Here is a 7,179-nt window from a genome sequence, read left to right on the forward strand (position 1 = left end):
ACTTATCTATTCCATCCCTTACACACACTCCGATGGCAAGCAATGTCCTATATTATGTGTGGGTCATACCTTCCAAGCCCCAACTTGTATGACTCCATCATTGGGATTTTTTCTTTCACCCCTTTTTCGATTGAGGGTCCTCCATGCAAAATTCTCTCAAAATCAATAATCATAACCATACAAAAATTGACTAATTAACTATCATATAAAAATATATATTTAATATTAATCAAAATAATTTGATTATATCATTGAAAAAGTTATTCTAATTTGAATCGTTGATTATGGTTTAAAATTGCTCTTTCACTATTTTCCCGAAGAAAAACAATAAAAAAAATTCTCAATTATGGTCTTTGCAAAATGAAATATATATAATATATAAAAGATATTTGATATCTTTTTTTATTAGATATTTTTTTATCTAGCTCTTCTATTATCGTAAATTTTAGTTAGAGTTTGACATAATACTTTTTACCTATTGAGAGAGAATACAAGTATTTTTTTTTAACATATTATTTTTAAGTTTCATAAAATTTATAAGTGTAAAAAGAAATTTAGTTAAATAAAAATCTTTTATCGGTTATTTTTTAATTGTTAATATAAAATATAAGGACTACTACTAGAAAGTATTTTTGTTTTTCTACATATCTAATTTATAATTATTAATTAACGTATATTATATTTATTCCCTTTTGTTTTCCTAATTTAAATGTGACCGTTACATTATTCAATCATAATTAGAAAAAATCTAGGGAGCAGTCATTTTTATATTTTATATTTTGTGGTTAACATTTAATCATAAAAAAAAAAATAATTTTTTATTATTAGATATAATTTTACATTATTAAAAAAATTATTAATAATTAATTAATAATTACAAAAGATAAAAATTATTGATCCCTATCACTTCTCTCGTACTTATTGATCACAAACACAGTGACTACTTGGAATGCTGCAACAACAACGTACGGCACACTATCATGATGAATTGATGAAGTCAAATTCGCAAAAGCAAATTAAAGAAGAGAGAGAGAGAGGGTGGTGTGTTCTGTTCCCAAGTCCTCAAACATGATGGGTGGTTAGGGTGTGTCTCAGTTGATTTGTGTGCATAGATTCTAATCCTGTCTTTTCAACTCTGCTTTACGGGTAAAGGTCCTCACACCTTTTCTTTTTTCTTTTTCTTTTTTTTTTGTTTTTTTATTTTCCTTTTCCTTTTCCTTTTTTCTTTTCCTCCTTTCTATGCTTGATTCAGCTTCGCCTTCACCGTGCATTAAGTTGTGGCTTGATGTTAGAAACATAAAAGTACTTTCAATTTTTTGTTTTAAATTTTTTTTTTGGTTATGTTTTGTTTGTGAATGCAAATTTAATTTTGTACTCTAATCCACGTTGAGTTATTAGTGTTGAATCATTAATTGTAAAAATTTATTTTGTTTGTACAGATTTTATCTTTTATATATGTTATTATTTTGATTATAGAATTTTTATTATTTTCATTTATATAAGCTCTTTTTTATTTATTGTTTTTTTTAATTTATTCATTTAGTATTATACAATTTTATAATTATATTTTCTGTATATTATATTTATTATTATTATTATTATATTTTTATAATATAAATTATTATTTCTATTAAATAGAGTAAATTAAATAAAAAGTTAATCATAAATAATAATAATAAATTATAACCTATTAAAAAAAGGACTAAAAATACTAAAAAAATATTATATAAAAAATATATTAAAAAAGTATAAAAAATTAAATATATTTAAAAAATTAACATTATAATTTAATAATATATCTTTTTTAATAATTATTTATATAAAAGTAATTTTAATTAAAATTATTTAAATAATAGTTATTTTATTAAAATTAATTTTAGTATAAAATTACTATATGTAAATATAACACAAATTTATTTCTATCCAAAATTAATTCTATAAAATTAAGTTCATTCAAATTCTAATAGTTGTCATTCTAAACACACACAAATTCATATTTCTATATAGTTAAATATTGAGAGTAGATTAAACGTTTTATCTATTGAAATATTCATAAATTACTGAAAGACTATTTTTTATGGTTTTTAGAAATTTTTAAGATTTTCTAGGATTTTTTGGATGTTTTAGAGTTTTTTAGAGTTTTTTAGGATTTTTAAAGGTTTTTAGGGTTTTTTTTATGGTTTTCAAGCCTTTTTAGAGTTTTCTAGGGTTTTTAGAGTTTTCTAGGATTTTTTAGGGTTTTTATAATTTTTTAGGATTTTTAGGGTTTTTCAGGGTTTTCTTAGGGTTTTTAGGGTTTTCTAGGATTTTTTAGGGATTTTAGGATTTTCTAGGGTTTTTAGGGTTTTCTAGGGTTTTTAGGGTTTTTTTAGGATTTTCTAGGGTTTTTTAAGATTTTTTAGGACTTTTAGTGTTTTTTAGGATTCTCTAGGATTTTTTTTTTGGGTTTTCTTGAGTTTTTTTTTAGAGTTTTCTAGGGTTTTTTAGAGTTTTTTTTAGGATTTCAAAGATTTTTTTAGGGTTTTCTAGGGTTTTGTGGTTTTTTAGGGTTTTTTACGATTTTTCAGGATTTTTAGGATTTTCTAGGGTTTTTAGGTTTTTTAGGATTTACTAGGATTTTTTGGGTTTTCTAGAATTTTTTAGAGTTTTCTAGGACTTTTTAGGGTTTTTTAGGGGTTTTAGGATTTTCTAGGATTTTTTAGGGTTTTTAGGGTTTTTTAGGATTTCCTAAGATTTTTTTTGGGTTTTCTAGAATTTTTTAGTTTTCTAGGATTTTTTAAAGTTTTTTAGAATTTTCTAGGGTTTTTTAGTTTCTAGGATTTTTTGGGGTGTTTAGAGTTTTTTAGAGTTTTTTAGGGTTTTTTCGGGATTTTAAGGATTTTTTAAGATTTTTAGGGTTTTTAGGATTTTGTAGAATTTTTTTGGATTTTTTAGGGTTTTTAGGGTTTTTAGGATTTTAAGGCTTTTTAGGATTTTCTAGGATTTTTTTTATTTTTTAAGCGTTTTTTATGGTTTTCTAGGGATTTTATGATTTTTTACTAGAATTTTTTTGGGTTTTCTAGAGTTTTTTAGAGTTTTCTAGGGTTTTTTAGGGTCTTCTTAGGATTTTTAGGATTTATAGGGTTTTTAGGATTTTCTAGAGTTTTTTAATGTTTCCTAGATTTTTTATAGTTTTCTAGGATTTTTTATGATTTCCTAAAATTTTTAGGGTTTTTTAGGATTATTAGGGTGTTTTAGGATTTACTAGGCTTTTTTTGGATTTCTAGAGTTTTTTAGAGTTTGCTAGGGTTTTTTAGGGTTTTAAGGGTTTTTATGATTTTTTAGGATTTTCTAGGTTTTTTAGGATTTTTAGGGTTTTCTAAGATTTTCTAAGGCTTTTAGGGGTTTCTATGAATCCTAAAAAACCCAAGAAAACTCTAATAAAACTCTAAAAAATCCAAAAAAATCCTAGAAAATTCTAAAAATCCTGAAACTCTAGAAAACCCTAAAAATCCTAAAAAATCCTAGAAAACCCTAAAAAACTCTAAAAACCCTAGAAAACCATGAAAAACCCTGGAAAACATAAAAACCCTAGAAAATTTTTAAAAACTCTAGAAAACCCTAGAAAATACTAAAAAACCCAAAAAACCCTATAAAAACCTAAAAAATCCTAGTAATCTTAGAAAATCTTAGAAAACTCTAAAAACCCTAGAAAACCCTAAAAACCTTAAAAAACCCCTAAAAAACTCTAGAAAATCCAAAAAAATTCTAGATAATCTTAAAAAATCCTAAAAACCCTAGAAAACACAGAAAAATTCTAATAATCCTAGAAATCCCTAGAAAACCCTAAAAATCCTAGAAAATCCTGAAAAAACCCTAGAAAACTAAAAAAAATTCTAATAATCCTAGAAAACCCTAGAAAACCTTAAAAACCCTAGAAAATCTTAAAAACTCTAGAAAACTAAAAAAACTCTAGAAAATCCAAAAAAACTCTAGAAAACAAAAAAAAATCCTAGTAAATCCTAAAAATCATAAAAATCCTAGAAAACCCTAAAAACCGTAGAAATCCAAAAAACCCTAAAAACCCTAGAAAACTCTAAAAAACTCTAGAAAACCCAAAAAATCCTAGAAAATCATAGAAAACCCTAAAAACCCTAGAAAACCCTAAAAACATAGAAAATCCTAAAAACCCTAGAAAACCATAAAAACCCTAAAAAACTCTAAAAATTTTCTAGAAAACTCTAAAAACTCTAAAAAACAAAAAAAAATCCTAGTAAATTCTACAAAACCCTAAAAACACTAGAAAACCTTAAAAACCCTAAAAAACCCTAAAAAATTCCTAGAAAACTCTAAAAACTCTAGAAAATCCAAAAAAAATCATAGTAAATCCTAAAAAATCCTAAAAACCCTAGAAAACATGAAAAATCCTAAAAAACCATAAAACCCTAGAAAACTTTAAAGAACTCTAGAAAACCATAAAAAACCCGAAAAACCCTAAAAAAACCTAGAAAACTCTTAAACAAAAAACCCTAGAAAACTCAAAAAAAATCCTAGAAAACCCTAAAATCCCAAGAAAATCCTAGAAACCCTAGAAAACCTAAAAAACCCTAAATAACCCTAGAAAACTCAAAAACCTCTAGAAAATCCAAAAAAATCGTAGTAAATCCTAAAAATCCTAGAAAACCATAAAAAATCCTAGAAAACCTAGAAAACCCTAGAAAACCAAAAAAACCCTAGAAATATTTTAGGGTTTATGGTTTATGGTTTAGAGTTTAGAGTTTAGGGTTTTGGCTTTAATGTTTGTGGTTTAGTGTTTAGGCTTTAATGTTTAGGCTTTAGTGTTTGGGTTATATGGTTTTAGGATTTGTGGTTTAGTGTTTAGGGTTTGTGGTTTAGGGTTTAGGGTTTGTGGTTTATGGTTTAGGGTTTAGGGGTTTAGGGTTTAGGGTTTATGGTTTATGGTTTAGGGTTTGTAGTTTAGGGTTTAGGGTCTAGGGTTTATGGTTTGGGGATTATGGTGTAGGGTTTAGGCTTTAGGTTTTGTGGTTTAGGGTGTAGGATTTAGGGTTTAGGGTTTATGTTTTGGGGTTAAGGGTTTATGGTTTAGGGTTTAGGATTTAGTGTTTGTGGTTTAGGATTTAGGGTTTAGGTTTTAGGATTTAGGGTTTATGGTTTGGGTTCAGGGTTATGGTTTAGGGTTCCGGGTTTATAGTTTAGTGATTGTGGTTAGGGTTTAGGCTTTAGGGTTTAGGGTTTATGGTTCAAGGTTTAGGCTTTAGGCTTTAGGCTTTAAGGTTGAGGGTTTATGGTTTAGGGTTTAGGGGTTGTGATTTAGGGTTTATGCTTTAGTGTTTGTGGTTTAGGGTTTAGGATTTAGGATTTATGTTTTGGGTTTAGGGTTTAGGGTGTGGGGTTTTGGCCTTAGGGCTTATGGTTTAGAGTTTAAGGTTTGTGGTTTACGATTTATGATTTAAGATTTAGGGTTTAGGGTTTAGGGTTTAGGGTTTAGTGTTTATGGTTGAGGGTTGAGAGTTTAGGGTTTAGGGTTTAGTGTTCAGGGTTTAGGGTTTAGATTTTATGGTTTATGGTTTGGGGTTGAGGTTTAGGGTTTAGGGTTTAGAGTTTAAGGTTTAGACTCTAGTGTTTGTAATTTAGTGTTTATGCTTGAGGGTTTAGGTTTTAGGGTTTAGGGTTTAAGCTTGAGGGTTTAGGATTTATGGTTTGTGGCTTAGCGTTTAGGGTTTACGGGCTTAGGATTTAGGATTTAGGTTTATGGTTTAGGGACTGGGGTTTCGGGCTTAGGGCTTATGGTTTACAGTTTGGGGTTTGTGGTTTAGGATTTAGCATTTGGGGTTTAGGGTTTAGGGTTTAGGGTTTATGGTTGAGGGTTTATGTGTTAGGATTTAGGGTGTAGGGTTTAGAGTTTACGGGTTTAGGGTTTAGGGATTAGGGTTTAGGTTTATGGGTTAAGGTTTGTGGTTTATGGTTTAGGGTGTAGGGTTTAGGGACTTTGGTTTGGGGTTGGGGCTTTAAGGTTTAGTGTTTAGGGTTGATGGTTTATGGTTTGTGGTTGAGTGTTTATGGTTTAGGGTTTAGGGTTTATGGTTTAGGGTTTATAGTTTAGGGTTTAGGCTTTAGGGTTTGTGATTTAGGGTGTAGGGTTTAGGGTTTAGGGTTTATAGTTTGGGGTTAAGGGTTTATGGTTTACAGTATAGGCTTTATGGTTTGTTGTTTAGGGTTTAGGGTGTAGGGTTTAGGATTTAGGGTTTATGGTTTGGGTTGAGGGTTTATGGTTTAGGATTTAGGGTTGAGGGTTTGGAGTTTATGGTTTAGGGTTTAGGCTTTAGGTTGAGGGCTTATGGTTTATGGTTTAGGGATTGTGATTTAGGTTTTATGCTTTAGGGTTTGTGGTTTAGGGTTTATGGTTTAGGATTCAGGTTTAGGTTTAGGGATTGGGGTTTAGGCCTTAGGGCTTATTGTTTAGGGTTTGGGGTTTGTGGTTTAGGATTTAGGATTTGGGGTTTAGGGTTTTGGGTTTAGGATTTATGGTTTAGGGTTTACGGTTTAGGGTTTATGGATTAGGGTTTTGGGTTTAGGGTTTCGGGTTTAGGGTTTTGATAAGCGAAAATTAAGAATTTTACGTAATATTCACCGGCAAGTATACCGGATCGTATCAAGTAGTAAAACTCACCGGAGTGAGGTCGATCCCACGGAGATTGGTGGATTAAGCAACTTTAGTTAAATGGTATTTTAGTTAAGCAAACATGGTTTTGATTTCATGAGATTTTGATTCTTGAAAGAAATTGCAAGGAATTAAATGACATGAAATTTAAAGAACTGAAGTAATGAAGGTGAAATAATTGACTGAAAGTAAATAACAGAAACTTAGATTGCAAGAAACTTAAATATCATAATAGTAAATTGCAAGAAAGTAGAGTGCTGAATGGTAAAGAGCAGAAAAGTAAATTGCAAGTAATTAAGATTGAATCTAAATAGCAGGAATGTTAAATTGCTTGAATGTAAAAGGGAATTGGGTAATAGGTATTCAAAATAACTAAAGAGCAAAAGAAATGAGAATTAATGATGGAAGAGATCATTAGGGATCAGAGGTGCGAATTCTCATGAATTGATGTTGATCAATTCCTTCTCAATCATGGGTATAGATCCATGGCAGATTTCAAAAAAACTTGATACGCGAAA

This window comes from Arachis hypogaea, chromosome 19 (assembly GCF_003086295.3).
Source record: "Arachis hypogaea cultivar Tifrunner chromosome 19, arahy.Tifrunner.gnm2.J5K5, whole genome shotgun sequence".
Classification (NCBI taxonomy): Eukaryota; Viridiplantae; Streptophyta; class Magnoliopsida; order Fabales; family Fabaceae; genus Arachis; species Arachis hypogaea.